Below are 23,772 nucleotides of genomic sequence, written 5' to 3'. Positions count from 1 at the left end.
CACCTGTCTTACTCATGTTTCCACTGTCTATGCACATACAGGGTCTACAATACAGGGTCCTGATCCACACCACAGTCTTCAGGCAGTGAAAACATAAATAAACACAAAACAAATATAAAAATGACACAAAAGTAACAGCTGAAGAACAGTAAGTGCACTGCACTCATTGCCAAGCACTTTATGAAGCTTGCAAATCTTCAAATGTAGTATGAGGAGTTCAGTAAGATGTACAAGAGGTGATATGGGGAGTAGGAGGCAGATGAGTAAGGTCCAGTCTAATCTTTGAAACCAGACTGCCTTTGCAGCCACTGAAGGCTGCACTCCTTGGGAGGTGTGCATTTTGATGAGAGATCTGTAGTACCTACGCTGTCTCAGAATAGGATCACCATCTGCTCGTGTCTCTTGAATTTTGCCTCTTTAACAGCGCTGAGATGAAGTTCTTTGGCCAGCATAGGGATCACTAATTCTGGACTAAACATCATGCCTTCAGCTGGGATACCTCCAGATGGAAAATGAGCAAAAATGAGGCAACAAATTTGCACATTTTCCTTCTACTAAGTGCTGTATCCTTTAAGCTATCAAACATAGCAGGACCTCAAAGGATATTCTTATTAGTACTGAGTATCAAAAGCAGAAGGAAAATGCAGGGTAAAATGCCATCCTTGAGGTAATCTCTAATCTCCAAAAAAAATCTCTGTGACTTTTGCTTTTACTTTCAATGCAAGCAGACCTGGGCCCCCTGGTGAACCACGTGTTATGTGGATTAAATGTTCACTTTTCTGAGGTTGCACAGCAAAATGGAACTATAGTCTTCCCCTACAAATTTCAGATTTACCATTTAATTAATTGACTTTGGCAGTTGGCACACAACCTTATTAAAAAAAAAAACATTCTGAAATGTCAGCCTTGAAGAGGGGAAAAAAATCATTTGATGAATTTCATCTAAGTGCCAATGAAAGCACAAATGTTCCCCGTGGACCCGTTACAACACTGGAGTTCACAACTGATTGCTTGGGAATGAGCAAACTAATGCAGCAAAATATTTACTAGCTAAGTAGATGTAGTTTAATATATACACACTATTCGCCAGATATTTATACCTGTATCTTGAAAAATGTGGAAATCTTCAGACTTGTTAAATTAATTAATTTAATTAAGGTAAATAAGTAGCAATACAGGTTGCTGTTTTCCCAAATCAGAAGTTTCACAGACTGAGAGTGTTCATTTATGATTTCATCTTTTGTTGTTTTGTTTTTTTACAAATGTGAGAAACCACAAAAAACTTGTTCTCCTGCTTCCTGTACATACATGTAGTGCAAATTAAATATAGTTTACTGGATAGTCTTCAGCAGTGAACTTCAGGTACCATCTGTACATATTTCTGGCACTATTTATTTGCAATTAACCAGGGCCTTATGTTTTATCCCCTGCAACTTAAAGTCTTAAATTCTGGAGGAGGTAAGTTTAGCAGAAGTGAATACTGAATTCAGCATCAGGCTTTGTAAAGAGCAAAACCTATCTGTGGAGACAGTGTTCTCACTGAGTCCATTCCATGGCACCTATCCCACTAGTCCATATTTAAACCATTGTGACTGAGAAAGATTGCTCTTCATCAGAAAATAATAGAAGAGGATAGGATAGGATAGGATAAAATTAAAGGAAAATTGAATAGAATTAATAAATCTCTTGATAAAAAAACTGTTTTAATAGCATCTGCAAGTACATATTAAAGTATTTGTAACAAATCATTAAACTTGATGTCTCAGACACTACACCAGTGAAAACAAGCTCCACTGATTTCAACAGAACACAAGAACTTCAATGAGACTCTACTAATTTACCCCAGGTCATTCAAGGTGTCCAGTCACATAATAACCTTTTCATCCTGCAGATATTCTCTTGAGGTCAGTGCTTAAAAAGCAGAACCTGTAAGGGAACAGATATTGATGTGAGGCACCAGAAACTTTGTTAATGCTGGAGACCGTTTCTTCTCTTCTTTCACCCCACCATGCTCATCCCACCCCACCCACAGAAACTGCACATCTTGAAACTTGCAGATGCACTCATCTATCTGCAGAGACACACAGTTTAGGGAGAACACTTGAGCAAATGCAGCAGGTTCAGAAAAATCCCTCTATTCATAAGATCACTTGAACTACCTATATGCAGCTTCTCTTATGAGAAGCAGTAGTCGAAGATATGTCAGAGGCAGAGCTATGAGCCATACTGACATTTTTAAGAAAGGAACAGTCAATAAAACACAGATAACTTCATCACCTATTAGTTAAATCACTTCTCTACTTCTGAAAATGGAGCTAAACTGTGCAGGCAGCAACAGCTTGTGGCAGCATGGTGCACCCCAACTCTTCATAGCACTACTTTCACTAATGTTATTTCAATGTCCTCAATGCTGAGTGATAGGTGCCTTAGCACCCTTCCCAGAAACACCCACCTGTGATGGTAAGATTGGCGGAAATGACTCGTGATGCTGAAAATATAAACATTTCATCCCAGACATTGGTCACATTCTCCTAAGCTGAGTGAAATTCTCTGAAACCTGCTAGTATGTAAGTACCTCTGGGTGTGAGCATGTATAAAAGCGAGTGACGGAGTGGGTGGGGAAAATATGTGCGGTACAGAACAAATAAACCAGAAAACCCCAACCTTATCTCTTTCCATGCGCAAGGAAAGTCTATTTGTGTCAGTGCAAGTACTTCTGAAGCAAACAAACAAGACAAGGGGGAGTAAATGACCGTGTTTTCCTCTAGTATTTTTATAGCATCCCTGAACATTGGTATCAACATATTGAGAGGGAACTAGTGAGTTGTACAATCAGGAGGATATGAATAAACATCAACATAAAACAGTGAGTCAGGTGATGAGGATCACTGAAACTTGATTGCCTGGTTAAATTAAATCAGGACAGGGGAAAAAATAATAATGAAATAGGTGGAAGAGAAAAAAAAATGCAGCCAAACTCCAAAACACTGGCCTCACCAGTTCACAGAAATAAATTTTACCATTTCTTGGCACAAGTTTACTGGAATTGAGAGACACAGAAGCTCTGAATTCCCCTCCTTCTTCTCAGGTTCATTAGGACCCAAGAGCACAATGAGGAAGCTGTGACTAGGCAGCAGTGTCCCTGCTCTGAACATCTCTCCACTGTGGTCACAGCAACTGCCACACACATTTACCATGCTTCATATATTACATGGATTACAAACCAGAATACCTGAAAGCACCCTTCAACACAGGAACAGTTTTGCTGCATGAGATCAAGAGTCCTTACAGCCTTTTATCTCATTTCCAGCAATGGAGCTATGGAAGAGCAAAAGAAGAGGGCAAATATAGATTCTCCATTGGCTCACACATCCTTTCATGATGTGTTGTCAGGGACTCACCAATAAGAAGATATTTTAATAGCTGTCAGTAGATTTTTTTTTATTCCAGGAACCCATTTAATAACTTTCTGTGTACATCTAAACTTTTTTTACACTCATGAAGTAATGAGTTGCACAATCTAACTACACAGTTAGATTACATTATTTGTTTCAAACCTACCATCCAATAATTTATATTGACTTCTAGTTCCAGTGTTATAAGAAGGTTTTAATAATAACACTTCATTCAACTTCCCCCACCTGTCATGATCTCAGGGATTCCCATCACTTCCTCCTTTCACACTGAGGAGCCCTAGCCTATTTCATCACTTCATCTGCAGAAGCTGTTCCACACATTTAACCACCTTTCTTTCTCTCATTTGTATTGAGTCCTAGGCTGATGTTTTCAGGGAATTCAAAGATTTCTCCTGAGTGGTGAGAGCCAGCCCAAAAGCTCTGTATCTAAAGTTAGCACCACTTCATATTTATTATCATCTAATTGTATCTGACATTTTATCACACAGTCAGTCAGGATCATAATATTCCTCTGCCACTACTTTTCCTAATAGCTTCGTATTGTAAGATACATTACTTCGATATTTTTTTTTCAGATCTTCTAACAGGCCCTTGCATATGTCTTTGAGGGACATCACTGATGAATTTCTACTGGAAAAGATGTCCATTTATTCCTATGCTTTCAATTAGTCCCTACAGAGGAGCACAGAACCAGAAGAATGGGATGAAATAAATGTCAGAAATCAGTCTATTACAAATAAGTGATGACAGTTCTGCACAGCTTCATTATTGGTACTTCTTGTGGCATCTGTGCCATATGGTTCACAAAATAAAGGTTCTTTCTAAAATATCCTGCACCACAAAACTAAGGAACTATGATCCAACAGCTAGGGTACAAAGCTAAAAAAAAAACAAAAAACCTTTCAGCTTAAAACACTTCATTAAACTTCTTATTAATAGCTCTGGAAAGGTTTTTGTATTGGGCTACTGTCAGTTTTCCACAAAAGCATCTGCTTCTTCTGAGAATAATTATATTCTTAATAAAATACCTCCAAACTCAAAGTGCCTAAGCTTGGAAATGATGCCATGGTGGTGACTAATAGCAGTTGTATGTTATTTGCCTTATTTCCTTCCCTATGCACAGGGCTCCCTGTCTGGATACTGTTTCTCAGGATGTACCATGGCTTCAGACTTCAACGATGGAACTTCCAAATTCAGTCTCTGCTCTCCCCTTCAAAAATAGCTGCAAAACATATGCAGAAAACCCAAATTCTCACACTACTTTCAATTCTTATGCTCCCTTTTTTTCCTGAACTGAGTAATTTTAGAGTTCAGAAGAAAGCTAATATCCGGGGTCCAAATGCTATTGAGAGCAGTTTAACTAGTAATTTGGATGTACATTTTTAGAAAGGCTGAAGTTCCTCCTTCATTTCCTTTTCCTCCTCTATAGGGAGTGCTAGTATACCCATTTGAAGGGAATGGACATTCTCCATCCTATTTCAGTTGCTGACTACTGATCATTATTGATTTTTGCAAATGGTCAGATTCCTTTTGGGACACTATATGATCAGTAAGCTGCACTGTGAAGCCATAAAGTGATACCATAATATAGATTAAATAAGCGTTTGACAATGCAGAGGATGCACATATCTTACCAGATTAATCATTCTGTGTTCTCCAATATCATGATTCTGTTTTTCTTCTCACAAGAATAACCTGCTTCATTTACGATAAAGCTAACGATCTGCTTTTGCTCTGTAGATCACTGCCTGCAAGAACCCTTGAACCCTTCACCTGCCAGGATCATATTCCACAAAAGTGGTTGTTCTTCCTCTCTCCATGACTTATGTCTTTGAGATGAGCCTAGGTGGCACGGAAGTGCTGGCCAGAAGTTATCTGGAATTAGGTGAACTGAAAACATGAAAGAAACATATTCATGACCTCTGCCTTCTCTGTGCACTACTTTTCCTTTTGTAGTGAAACACAGAGTTTGCATTGGTGTTTTTGTCTTTCAAAACACTTTTTTTTATACATTGCTGACTTCCCAAAAGTCTATTCTTTGCATGTCTTGTGCCAGAAATCAAAAAGAGGAAAGGAAACTTGGTCTTTTTTGGGGGAATATTTTTCCTTCAAAAGGCGCACACCAGCAGCCCAGTAGAATTTGTATTTACTTAGGGTTTTTTTTTATTAGACTTCAACAGAAATGGTCAAAATGCAGACTCAGAAGGCCTGGTATGAGGTTATTCATCCCATCATCCATCTCTTAAATCTATTAATATATATTCGTGGTAGCCTGTGAAGTGACAGTATGGTGATCCTCCCATTTCCTTCTTTGTCCATAACTTAGCAGTTAGACATAACTTCGTGGTTAGACTTAACTTAGAATCATAGAATCATAGAATAGTTAGGGTTGGAAAGGACCTCAAGATCATCTAGTTCCAACCCCCCTGCCATGGGCAGGGACACCTCACTCTAAACCATATCACCCAAGGCTTCATCCAACCTGGTCTTGAACACTGCCAGGGATGGAGCCCTCCCTGGGCAACCCGTTCCAGCACCTCACCACCCTAACAGGAAAGAATTTCTTCCTTATATCCAATCTAAACCTCTGCTGTTTAAGTTTCAACCCGTTACCCCTTGTCCCATCACTACAGTCCCTAATGAATAGTCCCTCACCAGCAACACTGTAGGCCCCCTTCAGATACTGGAAGGCTGCTATGAGGTCTACACACAGCCTTCTCTTCTCCAGGCTGAACAGCCCCAACTTTCTCAGCCTGTCTTCATATGGGAGGTGCTCCAGTCCCCTGATCATCCTCGTGGCCTCCTCTGGACTTGTTCCAACAGTTCCATGTCCTTTTTATGTTGAGGGCACCAGAACTGCACACAATGCTCCAAGTGAGGTCTCACGAGAGCAGAGCAGAGGAGCAGGATCACCTCCTTCAACCTGCTGGCCATGCTTCTTTCGATGCAGCCCAGGATATGGTTGGCTTTCTGGGCTGTGAGTGCACACTGAAGCTGGCTCATGTTCGTTTTCTCATTGACCAAAATCCCAAGTCCTTCTGTGCAGGGCTGCTCTGAATCTCTTCTCTGCCCAACCTGCAGCTGTGCCTGGGATTGCTCTGACCCAGGTGTAGGACCTTGCACTTGTCATGGTTAAACTTCATGAGGTTGGCATCAGCCCACCTCACAAGTGTGTCAAGGACCCTCTGAATGGCATTCCTTCCCTCCAGCGTATCAACAGAACCACACAGCTTGGTGTCATTGGCAAACTTGCTGAGGGCGCACTCAATTCCATTGTCCATGTCAGTGACAAAGATGTTAAACAAGACCGGTCCCAACACCAATCCCTGAGGGACACCACTTGTTACTGTTTTCCAGCCGGACATTGAACTGTTGACCACAACTCTTTGAGTGTGACCATCCAGCCAGTTCTTTATCCACCGAGTGATCCACCTATCAAATTGTTGTCTCTCCAATTTAGAGACAAGGATGTTGTATGGGACAGTGTCGAACGCTTTGCATAAGTCCAGGTAGATGACGTCAACTGCTCTACCCCGGTCCATCAGTTCCATAGCCCCATTATAGAAGGCCACCAAATTGGTCAGGCAGGATTTCCCCCTAGTGAAGCCATGCTGGCTGTCACCAAGCACCTTGTTGTTTTTCATGTGCCCTAGCATGCCTTCCAGGAGAATCTGCTCCAAGATTTTGCCAGGCACAGAGGTGAGACTGACTGGTCTGCAATTCCCTGGGTCATCCATTTTCCCCTTCTTGAAAATGGGGGTTGTATTTCCCTTTTTCCAGGTGTTGGGAACTTCATCTGACTGCCATGATTTTTCAAATATGATGGCCAGTGGCTTTGCAACTTCATTTGTCAGCTTCTTCACGACCCTCGGATGGATTTCATCAGTTCCCGTGGACTTGTGTACATTCAGGTTCTTAAGATGATCTCGACTAGAGTGACAATCCCAAGAAGTAAGGAAGTCTAGAAGCTATGCCTGATGGTACCCAAAACCCAGGGCAAAATAAATCCAGAGAGGAAGTCATGTTTTGAACATATGGTTTCTTTCACAACATTTGTGCCCTAACCAGATCCTTCACCATTTGCCTTGAAGTCACTCTTGCAAATTCACGGCAAACATAATAAGCAAGCATAACGTGGCACTGGAAAGTTTCTGGTTGAGGTAGGTGACTATCAGTTCTTCCTTCAAGACTGGCATGCATGAGATTTATTCATTAATAAGGCTTAATTGGTTAGGCTCTGCATTGCCATCACAGTATCTACAGACAAATTCAAGATGCTTCTGCCAGACATGCAGGGTCAAGAAGTGGGAAGAAAGACTGTGGCAGGGGTCCCATGGCCAAAGGAATCCCTTGTGAGAGAATATTCCACTATTGCAGACATATATACTTCCTTTCTGCACTCAAAATAGACAGAATAAATAGCTTGGAGGGTATTACATAAATTTCATTTATTCTGGCCTGGTATTGGTTACTTACATAGTTCCTTTCATAAAACACTCTTTTAACAGCAAGGACTGTGCTTGGCATAGCAAGCACTTAGCCCTTGCTGCTGTATGGACATTACTGCCATATCTTAATACCATTATTCTGTAAAATAAAGGCAAACGTTGAAAATAAGTAGCACCACTTCTTCTTCAGTTATTTTTAATGAAACATCCTTTTCATGCAGTGATTTAATTCCAGTAGGACTAGCCCAGTAAGTAAGGTCAAGCTCTTGTAAGAACTTTGGAGGCTAAGGCTGCTGATCTTGACAAATTACATAGAGTGTCATAGTATTAGTGTAGCACAGCAATACCCCTTGCATTAGTGTAGGAGGCAAATAAAACCATTGCAAGGGTCTGACTTTTAGGTCATAATACTAAAACCAGTGTTCCTATAGTTTTATAGCTAATACAATCCTTTGATTTGGAGACTTGAACATGCAGTTTGGAAATTGAAAGGTACTCAGCTCTGTTCCTTTCACTGTTAGCAAAGGTTTGTGTGGTCTTGAGGACCATTTGCCTTTATAATACTCTCTTACCTGTTCCATAGAGGTACTGTGAGCATTAGTTAGTGACTGCTAAGTGCTTTGAACACAAAGCCCCGTGCCTCACATATATATTTATTATGAAATATAATAATGCAGTTATTGGAAAAGTCCCTAATTGTCTCTTAGAAATAACTGTCACTCAGAACTTACTATACATAGGGAGTGACACATAATGATGAAACAGTTAAAACTGAAAATTATACTCTTGCTTCTAGACAGAGCATTTGCACTTTTTTAGAATATTCCTCTTTTCTTTTAGGGATTGGTATAAGAAGCTTTCAGAAAGGCTAAAAACACCTTTTATATTAACTAGCTTTTCTTTGGGCTAAGCACACAGAGGTACAAAACGGTTTTGAAGAGCTTCTGAATATTGACATTAGAACTAGAAAACTGCAAGTGATAGTATTTTATATAGGCCTAATTTATGTAGCAGTAGGGAACATTCATTATGAAAGAATTAATGTATTCTGAAATTATGATTGTATAGGTTGCCCTTGAGCACAACACATGCCACAGCATTTGACCCAGGGACTATAAGTTCTGGTCAAGGTAGAACAGGTTTTAGCAAAGACATGTTTTAAAACCAAAAAATGACTGAGACTCTACCAATACCTTAAGAAAAAACTGTTTTAGCTGCTACAGTCTCACATTTGATATATCTTGTGTGAACTTGTCCAGATTAAGCATTCAATCACTGGATCTTGCTATGGTTTTGTATGCTAAATTAGAGATTCTCCATGTACTGGAAAACTGTTTCTCAACTTGGGACTTTGAGACCATGATCATGTCACCTCTTAACCTTCTCTCAGATAATCTAAGTAAACTGAGCTTCTTTAATCTTTCAATGTCAGACAGGATTTTCAGAGTTTCAATTGTTCTTGCTGTTCTTTTCTGCAACCTTTCGAGTTTGCTTTAATCCTTCAGAAGTAAGAATATTCAGCAAAAGGATTATAGGATTCTGGGATAGAAATCCATGGGAAACATTCCTAGCCCTGGAACACCAACCACGGGAATGGTATTAAAATCAGAAGCCATCATTTTTTTGCGTGGCTCCAGCTACACTAGGCAGTGAGGCTGCTCTTAGGACAGAAATTGAAGAATTTTTCTTTACCCATTGGCTGGACATGAGAACAAGGCAAGGACCTTCAGAGTCAGAGCCTCTAGAACTCAGTCTTTGAAATGAGAGTTTATATTTTAGTACTTTTTTGTTTTTTTCCAATCTGAATTAGAATAAAAAATTTTGGTTTAAAGCTCAGAATTCTCTATGAAATTGAATCAGCTTTCCTTGCACAATTTTAATAATTATACTAGCACTTTTTGTTCTTTATTGACCGCACCCCGTAACAGCATTTACAAGATCTGAGACTGAGAAAACATCTCTTCAAAGACTTTCATTAAATGAAGTAGAAAATGATGTTTCTATTACAACCAAATGCTAGCAGTCCAGACTACAATGTCAGGGCAATTAATGGTTGAGAATGCCTGTACAAATTAATAAGCATACAGCACAGTAATGGAGCATCCTGAGTATTTGAAGGTCACCAATTAATCCAAAACCACCTTGGTGAGGTAGACAGCATAGTAGTGTCACAATCTATATATCTGTGGTCTAGCCAAGATCGTATAGTTGTATCAATTAAAATTACTACTATGTACATAGAAAAAGAAAATGGAACTGAGTTTTGTTGGGGGAAATTTCTGTGCCAGTGCTCAAGGGTCCCCTTCCTGATAATTCTGACTTCCCAATAGATAACACAAAAAAATAGTCATTAATAGGTTAAAAATGAAGTGAATAACTGAAATGATTAATAATGTTGTTGTCCTCATTCTCCCCAGCTGTAATCTGTAAACTGTTGTCTAGGCTAATTCATCATTGCCCTAATGCTTGTTTACTTGTTACTGGAATGTGCACATAAAATGCTCCTGAAAGAGAATAATGCATTGGTGCAAATCAGGTTACACAATGCTCAATAACTGTGAACTGGGGCTTGGGTTTCTGTTGTCTCTTCACCTCCTTACTTCTCTTGTCAGAGCCCACCTGTGTAAACCCAACACACCCACAAAGTGATTTGGCAGTAACTGTGTCTGAACCACACTAATACTATGCCCTCTGCTGTGAGTGAAGAGTCAGGGAAGATTCTGAAGAGACCCATTAGGTGCCAGTCTTTCTGCACACATCCTCCTCTCCTTAACCACCTACACTGCTTTCATCCCTGAGAACCAATGTAGAAAACCTGGACCCCCAGCCCAAATCTTATACAGCTGTATGGGGTCTGCTCAGTTTAACAACACTGTAACCCCAGACAGACCAGTAAGCAATAATGCAATCAATTGGTATTTGCACCCATTTCCCTATTGGAAGAAATGTAAACAACAATAGTAATAATGCAGATATACAGCTCTCCTGCAAAAAAGTAGGAAGTCTTGTGATGCTCATTGCACTGATGGGTGTACTGGGCAGTATGGAACATGCTACACCTGGAAAAACAAATGCTGGCTTCAAAATACAGCCATGCACCATGTGTCTGAAATAGGCATTATTAAAACCACACTTAAACACAGCTCTAAGATAGCACCTTCAAGCTCCCACTTCAGGAAAAGTTGTCTTGGGGTCTCAGCAAGGTCAGCCTGAACTCAGCAAAGCTCAAGAAGCTCCTTTGCCTGGGGGACCAAAGCCCAACTTACAAAAAAGCAACTCTAATTTCAGACCGAAACTAACATTCATTCTGCTTCTTCTATATCAAACATTAAGATAAAGGACAGGAAAATAAAACTTCTGTTCTCTTTGTTTTTAATGTATTTCTGTTTATCTCTTCGTTGTATCGTTTTGTGAGGCAGCTTCAAAGCTTTGCAGGCAGGCTGAATATTAACCATCCACTGCCATCCACTCAGTCACTCCTGGCACAGGTTAATCCCTGTATCATAGGCTGCCACCAGTTTGCTAAGCAGCTTAAAAGGACATGTTATAACTTTGACAATGACCTGCTAATGGTTTTACATTTCTCAGAAGTATTATGAGCTATCTTTGTCATTTTTATCTTCTAATGAGATCAATAAATTTAGGAAGCAGACATAGATGGTGCAAACTGCAATGCCACAGCCAAGGACGTGGCATGTATAACTGCTAAACTATAAATAATAATGCAGGAACTATAATCAAACCTTGACTTTTACACAGGAACATTTTGCCACAAGTACCTCAGCATTAAAAAAAAATCTCATTTGTTAGGAACACAGTATAACCCCTGATTTCTTCTTTCGTATCACACCATGCCAATCTCTTAATGAAAAGCTTCACACTGAGAAGTATGTTTCACTCAGTGATTTTTTTCTTTTCCAGTGGGAAATAACAGTTTTTGATGTTTTAACCCTCCCTTGCAGTCTTTGGTGCTTCTACAGGAAATATGCATGTCAAGTTAAAATTTTTGCATAGCTGTACAGCACATCTTACTGTTTCTAAACCACATATTATTAGCTCTGCCTTCACCCTTGCAAACAACTACGAAAGCTCCTAGGATTTAAAAAGGCAAAAAAAGACCTTGGGTTGCTTTCAGTGCAGAGGACCACAGCTTTGGGCTGTGTCAGGGAACATGTCAGTTCGCACATCCCACCTATTATGCCAGACCATGCCCAGTTTGGGGCTGGGATGCTGGGCCATCTCAAAGCAGCATGAACACTACAGAGGTTCTTTCACCTGCTGATCCCTCTGGGAACTGCACAGTCCAGGTGGTCTCCAGAGATAACAAACCATTCTCAATGGGTTTGCAAACAGGGTAGATGCACACAACACCTGAGTGGCCTGGGAGCAAGGTACATTTACCCTCCCCTGAGTTTTACACCTGTGGTTATCCTCCAGAGTACATACCTGCCCCAAACAAGCCTGAAAACAAAAGAACATGCAGTGGGCCTAAGACACAAATTTTATTTTACAGTGCTTGCAGTTCCTGTTTTATATAATGAATCGAAAACTTACCAACTCAACCTGAAAAATGCATTGTGGCAAATCTTTTCGCATCCTACCTGCCAACTGTATACAGAAGAATGATTGTCTTCAGTAGGGTTTGCATCTGCATTCTAGTCAGAGTCAAAACTCTTTGACTATAAGACTTGATGGATTTTTGCCTTGTACAATAAGGATATATTTAAAGAGATTACCCTTGCAATATTTAGGAGATATTCTAGTAGAGCACAGGTACTCTTCCCCATAGTTAAACACAAAGCAAACTGTACTACCAGATTACAGAGCCTTCCTTTAGAACACTATTTAAGCAGCAATAGTGTCAAATGTAGAAAGAGATTCACACCAGCTGTATATGTGTCTATAAACAAAGAAAGGACTAGCTACTAATCTAAGTACCCCAGGAACATATAACTTGACTTGGAAAAGATTTTTCTATCAGAAAATAGAATGGTTTGGTTTGGTTTTTTTTCTTCCTTTTTTTTAGCAAATGATCACAGACGATGAAAATTAAGGCAATTGAGGACCTCTGAAATGCCAGCAGCTCCCGCCTCAGTGCACTGCATTGTTGCAATGTCAGGAATGAGCCCCAGGAAGGCTTTCAGTGGCACTGCAGCCATGCTGCTCTAAGTGCTTACTGCTGACACTGGTGCAGATGAGCCCAAGCTACATGTGAGCAGAAAATCAATTACAGAAACTAGAGAACGGGGGAAAGAGAAAAACAAGTCTTCAGTTATCAAATACTTTTAAAAGTGCTGTATACTCATAAACCAAAAGCATATTTTTCTGCCAGCTTTAAAAAAATTGTTTCTAATTTGGATGACAAAACTGGATTATATTTTCTAATAGGTGTGTATGATATCTGTATCCAAAGAGGACAGGAGAGTCACATTGCTGGTTTGTGCCCAAGAAAAGCATAGAGTTCAACACACACATTATCCCTCAAGCATATGTGAGCAGGACTAATGCAAAGATACATATGCACTATTTAATCTAGGCTTTATTTCTCCAGCAGCATCTGCATTCTGCTCTTCACCTGCACTGAAATGAGGTTAATAAGGGCTCCAAAATGGAAATGCTGGGCCCAGCTCTGTCACCTCCCTCTCCAGATGCAGTATCAAAATCTCTTTGATGTCAATAGAAACAGAATAAATAGCACTGTTTGTTGGGAAGTTCATGTTGCTATATTCCAGAAACCATGAAAACCCACCTGGCCTTTTGTAGAGGGTTTCTCTCCTGTTTTTGTTTACGAGCACAAACAGCTCTTTCAGACTCTTCATTCACAGTCAGATATTGTGCAAAGGATGAACACCATGAGGGGTGTCTCAAGCATGATCAGGACACAAATCACCTCACCTGTTTCTGATTATCTATAAAGTAGGTGTTCGTGCCTGACTTAGTAGGTTACACTCCCGTCTTCTAGTCAATAGACAGAAACATAGGCTTCACAAATATGAACTCAGATGTCAAGCTTAGGGTAACAGATCATGCCCTAGCTGTGCTTATTTCAATTTGATGGCTTCTAAGTGTGTCTAGAAGATGAGGTTAGACTTCAAGCAATCACAGTACAATCATCTATGTTCTATTGTGTCCTCCACCTCGTTGTTTATCTTCCATTTTCATGGACATGGTTGCAAAGGGTCCTGTTCTTCCTACATCCTTGCTATTTTTAGTCACAGTTTTAATAACTTTTGATGTTATCTGTACATCCAGCTTCCATTTTCCCTGGAACGGATTTCTTTTTGAGACACATGCTTCTACATATGTAGTTGCTAGTGATTAATCTCACATGACAGCTTGGAATCTAACATAATTTGACCCATGCAACATGTCTCCAGATTTTGAAGTACTAGTGAAAGTCAATTACTTTTACATACCTGCAGATGAGCAGACCAATGGAAGAAAAACGCTAACCCCTGTTCTGATCTCCTCCTGTCTCCATATCACATCAATTTTGACTCTAGCATTTGCAGAGGATTTTAAATCCTGAGGTGAGAATCACCAAGCTGATGCTGTGGGACTTCCCAAGAGTTTTGATATAATAGTCTGGAGGATTAGGAGGCGCTGGGAGAAACAGAGCCTCTGGATATTATGTACCAAAACAGATCCAGGAAAATGATAGCAAGGAGACAGAAAGGATCAAAAGATTTTACAGCTATTGCCTTCAGCTGCATTTCACCTTCTTTCCAGTACTTCATCTCAAAATATTCATCTCATTTCTAATAAGAATGCTGTCCTTCTTAAATATATGCATTTTAATAAATTATTTTCTGATAAGGCTATGGTATGATATAAACCAGAAAGCACAGTAGACAAGCAATGAATGCATACTGTTGGAACATCCTTGGTATGTGGAGCTTCATGACATTTGAACGTTTAATATTTCAGCACAAAGATAAGGATTTACATTTTGCAATTGCTTAAAACTTGACACATGTACTTCACAGCTTTATTAATAACAAGGTAAATACAAAGGCCCAATATTATTATTATTATGGATGAAAACTTAGTATCTACTGAGGCCATTGACCTAAATACATATACAGAGCTACCTAAATGTATTAAGGAAGGTCTGCCTTTGAAAATGATACTGAAATGCCACACCACCTATTTGAGAATAAAATATATTCCCACACACACATGGAGTACCAGTGACACTGATGAATGAGTATTAGCATTTCAATGATGAAATGAGGAGAGATGAGTGAACACCACCTGATACTGTAAATAAGCATGCTTCAGAGAGAAGAGGCATAATTTTCTATCTACAATCTAACCATGACCTCAGTCCTGACCTGAAAAGACCACTTTCCCTAGTGATTAGATCAGAGATAATCCCACTGTGGCATGCACCCAGGTGTGTTGAACTGAGCTGAAGTGGTTTTGTGACAAACCCTGAATTTTTAATATTCAAAAGCAGGACCAGGAATATCTTGCAAACTGAACTCAATTTGTGCACAGTGAGAATCCATTATTTTTCACTCTGTTAACCAACTACACCTGAATTTCAGACAGCATATTTTAATACCTTATCGAGTGTTCCAATTTACTGGCTTTTTTATAAATATTACTCATTACTAGAACTGCTTTTTGATCTTAAAATCTCTGGTCTGGCAAGAAGATTCACATGATGCTTTGTATGTCCAGAGAATCAACACACTATTGGGCTGGCAGAATTTTACTGGTAGAGGTACTCCAATGGTAATTCAAGGCTCCAAGTTTAGCACTTAGGACACCAAATACCATGCTCACAATGCAATTATTGCGGCTGCCTAAGCTTGCTGAATATAAAAGCACATTTCAGTTCTTGATGCAGATGTCCATTCCTGCCAACTCATCTACAGAAATTTCAACTCCCTGCCTTAAGATTTTTTTCTAACTTCACACACATCAATAACCTCTGATCCCCAGCAGTAATACACTTAAGCACCTGAAATGTTTATCCTTAAAGCACTAAGCAGAAAAGAACTATGACCCATATGTTGCAAGTGAGCAAACAGAGTGACCTCCTGCTGTCATTCAGGAGGACTGTGTCTCAGCCGAAAAGTTCATCTTGTAAGTCTCATATCTTAGGCAGACAAGATATGACTAGGAATCTGTGGTAATATACACAAGGTCTAAGATTCAGCAATCATTGTGCCCATGCTCTAAAACCAAGGGTGAGCACATATTTAGGAACTTGTCACAATATCTAGATCATACAGCTGAGCCCACAGACTAGATGCTGTTTCCCTCCCTTCCTTGCTTTGATCCATGGGGCTGTAGACCTCCCTTTTGCTATATGCAGAGGCAGTGAGCCTGGTGCTGGCTGCTGGCCTGACATTCACATTCCCTTATCTTTGGCGTTTACTATCATTTCATTTGTTGAGCTGTTTCCATGGGTAAATACCTGGTTATTGCAACAGGAGTTTGTACACCCCTATTTTACCAAAACATTTAAAAGTAGCAAGTGGTTTTCCAAGTTTCACCCCTGCAGCAGCAGGAGGTTCCATACTGCTGAGCAGTTTCACCTGATGCAACACCACAAACATTCAGGTCTGATGTGAACATTTTCTAGTCAGCAGTCACCTAAGTTGTTCTATTTTGAATGTCACTGTCTCAGTTCCATGAGACAAATCAATTATGATGAAGTATCTCCCATCTACCTGTTCTTGGGGTCAGTTTTCAGACACAGCCTCATCTGAAATGAACTAATTCATATATCTTTTAAGTACAGCGTTTTCCCCTTACTTTGAATAACCATCAATTTGCTTTCAGTATTACACTTTGTCACTGGATCCAGTAAAAAGTCCACTCTCAGGAAAGAGCTGAAGCAAGCCAACTGCATTCTGCATATCAAGAAAAACAGTGAGCAATAACAGAAACTGTAGGCACCTAAAGGAATATATCAAAGTACCATCATAGTTATGCATTCTCCTCACAGTAGCTCAGCCTTGCCAGACACAGTATTTCTCACCATAAGTATCATCTCCCTCATGTCAATGTGGAAAGAGAGCTAGGTCCAGAAATACACCAACGACGTCTAGAGAGGAAGCAGTCCTCCTTCATTACTGCTACTGACCTTCCCTCTGGCTCTGCATCCTTTGAACCACTGTGAATTGTTTATCAAAATCACAAACAAGGCACAAGTCAATTACCCTCTTAGAGCATAAAGCTCTGAGTCTTGATTACATGTGCAAGAGGAATATTTACTTTTTAATCAGGGTTGACTGTGGGGTGTGGAGGTAAGGCTATTTTGAAGATTAATTAGTTAGTATTTGTACGTTGCTTTGAAGATGCGAGATACTAAGTATTTTTATGGCATCCAGCTAATGGCCTTAACTCTTTCAGCCATACTGATGTCAAGGCCTTGAAAAGTGGTCCTTCTGAGCAATCTTTATGTAAATCTTTAGTAGGCCATATTGACAAAATGCAAAGATGGAATTTGCTGTTTCTATCCCACTTTCCATCTCTGCCAAACCCTGCAAAGAAATGGTACATTTTTAAAACACCAATAGAAGAGGCAGGTAGCTGCAGAGCACATGGTTTTACCTCCTTTTGATTCAATGTTTGGGCTTGGCAAAGATGAGCAGTTTGTATGTTACAAACGTGGTGCATCTGTTCTCATGGCATCCTGCTGAAGAAAACCATGAGCTTCCATGTTCATTTTGCAGATGAAAGATGTAGAATCTTTGAAAATTTGGACCTTTCTCTTATCCAGGTGGCTAAATCCCACAGTGGGATTTAGGTGCATAAGTATTTTCTGGAACTCAGCCTGTTTGACTTGCCCAAGGTCAAGCACAGAGCATATTTATACTGTAAAGGGAGAAAAAAGTTCCATGCTACTGTTTTAACCGCTGTCTTATTCCTCCTTTCCTAAACAGACAGCTGAGCTCCCATGTTCTTTTGCATTAGGACAACCATTTTTTTATACATAAGTTCAGGAGTTTAGTTTTATTTAGTCTCCTGAACAATCAAACCCATGCAGACAATCTGGGGTCACATGGAGACAAACACAATCCTTTTCTTAGGCAAGCACAGACCATAAAATCACCGGGGATGTTCAAACTTTGGGATGTACCAACTGCATCCCTTTTGTATACCCCACGGCAGCTGGACAGAGCGCAGTATCAAACCCCAGGAGGAAAATGGCTATTCTGTCAGCCACAATGCTGGTGTGCATCTGCCACTGTGAGAAGGGGAGATTATGAAAACAGGGAAAACAATAAAGGTGGCACACTGACACCAGTCTGATATTCCAAGATCCATCCTCAGGAAAGTTAAGAGGCCTCTTGGCATATGGCTTCAGCTGAGATGATGGGCAAGAGAAAACCCCAAGGTCTCCAGCTGAAAATACAAATGACAAAGAGAAATTTCTGGAGGAGAGAGAATGGAATGAGCCACCATGCATGTAACTGGCATTTAAAATCAGATAACAAATGGCAACCTTGTTATCATCAATTACGACAAAGCATAATGTCACATAAAAGCTCAAATATGTAAAAGAGACAAGGTCCTTTGACTGAGTATGCTCTAGCTGCATCCAGCACAAATTACACAGGCTGGAAAACTAAGCAGCTTCTTACAGGATCAGGTATTATACGAAGTGCTCAGTATTTGGGTTAATGAATACAGCATTCTCCCAGATGTTCCATCATTGTTCCAGAGTGGGAGGAAAGCTGGCTGCAGACCAAATCAAATTTTTATATTCCTCTTAGATAGTGCCAGACACTAAGATTTCATCAATATAACATCTGAGGCACAGAGGCAACGCATCATGGTTGGATAACCCTATATTCAATCCATTTTGCTGAAGACAGGACAAATAAACTAAGAATCAGAACATTCAATGAGTCATATCAAAGGTATAAATTGAAAGTCAACACTTGTACTGCATATAATCTAGCTGAAAAAGAATTTATAGCCTGGAATTTCCCATTTAAACACTGCTGCTGCTTCTTGCAGATATACTCCAAATGCTAACTTTAAACACTGCCAGTCCTTTCAAGTTGGGTTTTCTGCTTACTTTATAATATCTTTAGGATGCACATCCTTCTCCAGGGTAATGGAGAGTTTCAGAAAATAAATTAATTGCTGAAAGTGCCTAGGAAAAGTGCACCATTTAGTTTTTACTAAGGAGCTAAATTCAGTCTGGTCTTTTTTTAAAACATATCATCCTTTTCTGTATGCAGAATCAAACAAGGGAGTTTCTGCAACGTGCACCGTTTTTTGGTGGTCAGCATAACACTCTAGAAATGCCTTAGAGGTGACAACAGGAATACAGAGAGTCAACATCTACATTGACCAACAGAAACCCACCACAAGAAATAAACCAAACTTCTAAAAAAATACACAGAAATTATTAATCATTTGCAAGTTCATCTGGAGTGCATGGCTGATCCTCATGCCAAGCAACAGGCAAGCTGAAGTCAGAGAAGAGGGTGTACTTAGGGAATGAGTTTTAGGTTTGAGGCTTAAAAGCAGACTGGATGAAGTCTGTGTTTATAAAGCTAAGATCCAGCACAGTTACACCAGTCTGATCTGGTCCACACTTCTGCTTACACTGGTCACTTAGCCTAGAGGATTGTGGATGTGTGCTTGCTTGTGCATACGCACCCATGAGACCTAAACACCTACATGCGTTTTTTTTTTATACCCTCTAAAAAGGCAGGTCAGGACTGAGCATTCACTGGGCATGAAACAACATTAAACTATAAAATGTTTGCTGCCTGGTGCTAGCAAGGATTTCAGGTTTGGGGCACAAGCAAGTATCTGGGAGTGCTGTAGATGTATTCACCACAGGTATTTGATGTGCTACTTCCTAGGTGCCCTTTCTTAACAGACACACATCTGGCACCATGTAGTAGGAGAGAAAACAAGAAGGGGAGAAGGAGATGCCATGAGGCTGCTGGTCAAGAGCGGATCCTGCCTGTGGTCCTCTTTAAGCTGAAGGGCCACACCAGGAGTGCAATGAAATGCCTCTATAGCTTCAGGGACTTGGCAGAGCCTGGAGCTAGGGAGCTACTGCATCACGGTGAACTCATGGTACATGGGAGGCAGGAGCTGGGGCACAGATGACAGAACACCACATTTCAAGCACAATTAGCTTGCGCTAAATTTGAGGCTGCACCTTCTCCAGCTATAGTCACACCATTGATAATTCAGGGAAATGTATCTTGTTTGAGTTTACAAGGCTGGAATTCAGCCAGTGAAAACAACCAAATGAAAACACCTTTAAACTTTAAGGGGACCAAGAAAACCTCACCTTCATTTATGTCCTATGTGAAACCTTTCACTTCACCACTTGCAGAAACACGGCATGTAAGTGAGAGGGTATTGACTTGTTCTTAAAGGGAAAAATAATTTGCATAATATAACATAATACTTTTGTGAAGACTATTTCTGTGTGTGTAACATGATGACAAGCTGATAAAGAGGGAAATGTATTCTTGGAAATGCAGGCTTCAGATCCTGTTGATAATAGGTGAAAAACTTGAATTGTATTTATTCATCTAGGGAATATCCTGTCTCTTTAGCAGAAAGCCTGTTCTCTTCTGCCTGCATTTGTCTAAATATATCTCGAATTTCCATTCAGCTCTGGCTTGTTGGTTTGTTTTTTTTTTCTTTTTAAGTAATTATTTACAAATTAGATTTCTTGAGAGTAAACTATCAGAGGAGACACACTCCCCTCTCTTCAAATGTATGCAATAGATCTAATTATTTTTCTGTAAAACTACAAACAACCTTCTAAATAATGACAATCATTAGAAAACATTAGGGTCTGTCACTTATAATCTCTGCCAACTGCTGATAACATTTTATTACTGCTTAGAAAGGTTGATTAAAGCTTGTAATAGATTTAGTGAGGGTGAAAGATTAACAAAAAGGTATTTATGATAGAGACACTAAAACATAATATGTTCTCAGTAAACACTTGAGAAAACCCAGCCCTGTGACATTTATAGATGTTGCTCAAGACAACGCTTTTCATCTGCACAGTGAGACCAGTAACAAGTTCCTACATGCTGAGAAAAAAAAAATAAAATAAAAAAAGAGAGAAAAAGGGAGAGGAGCACATTACCTTTGTACGTCTCATGTCAGAGCAAGTGAGAAAGTGCTCTTCAAAAATAAGCCAGCTGTAACCTCGGAGTAAGTTCCTGGGAATGCTATTGTTTAACCATTGGACAACCTCCTTTGAAATTACAGCAATACAAAACTAAAAAACAGGTTGGCTCATAAGCTATTGACTAAGGGGCACCTATTTATGCCTGGTCTTGGAGGAGGGTGTCACTAACATCCCTCAGTCCACCCACCCCACATCCCTGACTGGGGTGACAGACATGCTGTGTGGGGCTCAGAGCTGTAGAGCATAGCACTGAATACATGATAGCTGGCACTTTGTGATGGGCAGGCAAGATGGGCATCAAAGCTTTCCTCCTGCTCAGTTTTCACTGGGAGAAGGCACAGCCAACAATAGGCTAGCAATTCTGAAGATCATTCTTCACTCTGGAGCTATTACAAAGGATGGAGAGAACTGCAAGTGCATGTGACACTCACATCCCTCAACAGCAGTGAGGTCCATCATCCTCTGGAGATGCCAACCTTGCAGCCCAGAGTGACTTCATGATCTGCAATGAGCCTAGATGCCTCAGGTCAGAACATGCATTCCTGTGGCATAGTAGAGTCCCCCTGAAACATTTGATTATTTATCCAGACATAGGGACCATTTGCAGGTAATTCAACAGACTGCAGGATCATCTTGCTTCTCACTTCAGAACAGCCTCTGCTGAGACCAACTATGAAAGACTTGGTGAAGCTGAGAAGCAGGTGCCCAAACTCAAGCCAAGGATGAGAATGTACATGCCATGGCAGGGATCTTTAGCTGTCCTAGTTCAGTCCTGACCTTCAGTATTCTGCTCTGCCTCTCATCTCCCCTAGTCAAGGAGATAGAGCAGGAGAGTTTGCCTGGCTTCCACAAGCCTGCGGCTTGCCTTAGCAAAATAAACTGAGGTCTATTCCAATAAACTGTGGTGAGTCAGAGGATGCAGAGCATCCACACTCAGACATTAGGGAGCAGGAAAAATCTCCAGTAGTGAGCTGGAGAAGGCAGTGAGGGGGCTAACTGGTTCAGACTGCCTACCTTAAGCCAACACAGCAGGACTAGATGACTTCTCAGGGTCTTTTTCTGACCTAATTCTATAACACCCCTCATGAATGATCTCTCTGTTTTGGTCTGGGTTTTTTTTGATAATGGGCCAATATTTAACAGCACACCTCAACAGTGACCAACTGACACCACAGAAATAATTTGTTGAAACAAGTGACCAGCGAGATCACAGCCAAAAGTAAAGGCATTGGAAAATAAAAACAATTTCTGTGCTGTGCATGCCTTGACAAGTCTATACCAGATATATATACACAGTCTGTAAACACATTAATGCGTGGCTAATCAGAGAGGTCAAACTGTGGTGAAGCAGAATGAGCTTGTGGTTAATCCAAGCAGAGAGCCACTGTCTGCAGCCTGTGAAAATGCTTGTAAGTTAAAGTACTGCAAAGTGGATGACAGATTACAGAACCCATGAACGCAAATCAGCCTGCCCCAAATCGTTCCTCAAAGGCACTACGCTGGTGACCCTCACTTCAAGGATGACTCACATCTTTCATGTTCAAAAGTGGAAATTTATTTTTAATGTCAAGTGCTGGTCAAAACTAAGATTGTTACTTATTATGGAAGATGTAAACCCAAATCTGCCCCTTGTTTAACCATACTCCACTGTGTCATAGCCAACATATGAGCCTAAATGCATCTTCTGAGATTAAGTTAGACAGTGCTGTTTTTTCTCCCTCATTCTTTCATACCTGGAAAATTAATAAGGCCTCAAAAAGGAAATATTTCCAGGCTATATAAGGACACACAAAAAAACAACAAATGTAAACAAAAATACTATATTTATGTGTTGATGTAGTGAGTCAGAATAAACATGACAGCTTTACCTGAGATGTTAGAGTCTGAAAACAAACCCCGCATGTTTGGCAACAGGCACAGAAGATTTTTGCAAGAAAAACCAAAAATAAGCTTAGCAACATACTTTACAACTCCCACAGGTAAGCCTTGTTCACAAAGGCAGGCTCACCAAAGTCAAGAAAAAAGAATCCTATAATGCTGGGTGCTGAGCACCTCTCATGCCCTGTATTCTACATGCTGCCTGTATCCCACTGAGCTTCCAGCTGAAAGCTGTTCCTATAGGGCTAACCTGCTCGAACAGCTATATTTCTCCTGGAAAAAATAACAAATCAGAAGTCCAGCAAAGGCTGGCATAGCAAGCTAGAGCCACAGAGCACTGGGACAGGCACAGTTCTTTATTTCCAGCATTTATTCCTGATCCCTGTGGCATTTGAATACCTTCAACATGATACAGAAAGATGATTTTCTATCAAGGCAACAAGGATAACAAGCAGATTGCAAAAGACACTGCTAACACTTGACTGTGATGATGAGAAGTCTGAACCATTTTGGAGTAGACAATGAATAGAGGACTTCCACCTGACTGAACTTCTGGTTTGATTGTGACAAACTTAGTCATGGAAGATATTGAGGGAAATTTTGAAAGCTGGATGGTGTGTCCAATACATTCAATTAAAGGATGGAGAGAAGATCAGAGGAACCATGAAAGCCACGAAAACCTCCATACTGTCAGTGTCTGAACAAAGCCAAATATCCCGAGTGCTGGTTCATCAGCTGTGAAAGCAGAAGATTAGCAGAGAAATCCAGATAGGTTTGACTTAGTAGGATTTTCACCTCCAGCCTCAGATAGAGGCAGTATTTCAGTTTTTGCCTCCAAATTAGAAGGTGCCACAGCACAAATTCACATTAATAAAAACTGTTATTT

At 40.2% G+C, this 23,772-nt stretch overlaps 1 long non-coding RNA gene across 1 annotated transcript in view; it reads right to left on the bottom strand.

The window, feature by feature from the left end:
- Nucleotides 1–1,722: 1,722 nt before the first annotated feature.
- The window catches only part of LOC115947201 (uncharacterized), a 129,312-nt gene continuing 107,262 nt past the window's right edge, over nucleotides 1,723–23,772 (bottom strand). The window contains exon 5 of the long non-coding RNA XR_004081150.2: nucleotides 1,723–1,926. This is a non-coding gene — a long non-coding RNA (uncharacterized lncRNA). The remainder of the gene's footprint in view (nucleotides 1,927–23,772) is intronic.

The sequence above is a fragment of the Melopsittacus undulatus genome, chromosome 3 (assembly GCF_012275295.1).
Source record: "Melopsittacus undulatus isolate bMelUnd1 chromosome 3, bMelUnd1.mat.Z, whole genome shotgun sequence".
NCBI classification, from domain to species: Eukaryota; Metazoa; Chordata; class Aves; order Psittaciformes; family Psittaculidae; genus Melopsittacus; species Melopsittacus undulatus.
This window is presented reverse-complemented; position numbering and strand designations above follow the sequence as displayed.